Here is a 765-nt window from a genome sequence, read left to right as displayed (position 1 = left end):
TTTATATTAAAATATTAATTAAAAATACATTATTTTATTAATATTACTCTAAATTGACTTGTTTGGCAACAAAAATGAAAGTTATTCAAAAACAGAATAATTATAAAATAAAAGAAATTGTGTTTAGATTAAAAAAAGTGTTTTCATTTTAATAATATAGACTAGGGTTTAACCCGCCCTACGGGTAGGGTGGAAATGAACAAAATATTTTTATTAATTTAATATATTTATTTAATTTCATTAGATGCAATTTCATACTAAATTTTATGATTTTTTTGTAATATTTGATGTTGAACACACATGACATTGTAATTCTTTATATATATAAAGGTTGTATTAGAGATTTAATCAAGTAGACTGTATAGTTGCTTTTCTAAAAGCGAAAGAATGTATGTTATACTCAGAAGTAAGTATTTAATTGAGTGAGACTATTTTTCTTGTCAAAGATCATTAGTGACACAACTATTATTAGCTCAGACATAAAAACACATAAAGTTCCTTCTTCATGTCTTTTTTTTCAACTAATGTAGAAACTGACATAAGATACAACATGAATAATACTAGTTAAAATGGTTATAAAAAACTTAGATAGAATGCAAACCAATTTCAAGAGTTTTCCTCACAACTTTTTGACTCCCAAATTCTTTTTAAGGAACCACCTAACCAATAAAAAGACAAACTGGCATAGAAGATAAAGAATCTGAAGAATGGAAGAAATGAACATATGAAAATGCATGTATTTTATCATGTATCCGATCATTAAGC

This window comes from Eutrema salsugineum, unplaced genomic scaffold (genome assembly GCF_000478725.1).
Source record: "Eutrema salsugineum unplaced genomic scaffold, Eutsalg1_0 scaffold_8, whole genome shotgun sequence".
NCBI classification, from domain to species: Eukaryota; Viridiplantae; Streptophyta; class Magnoliopsida; order Brassicales; family Brassicaceae; genus Eutrema; species Eutrema salsugineum.
The sequence above is the reverse complement of the archived record's forward strand: the minus strand, read 5'-3'. Positions refer to the sequence as shown.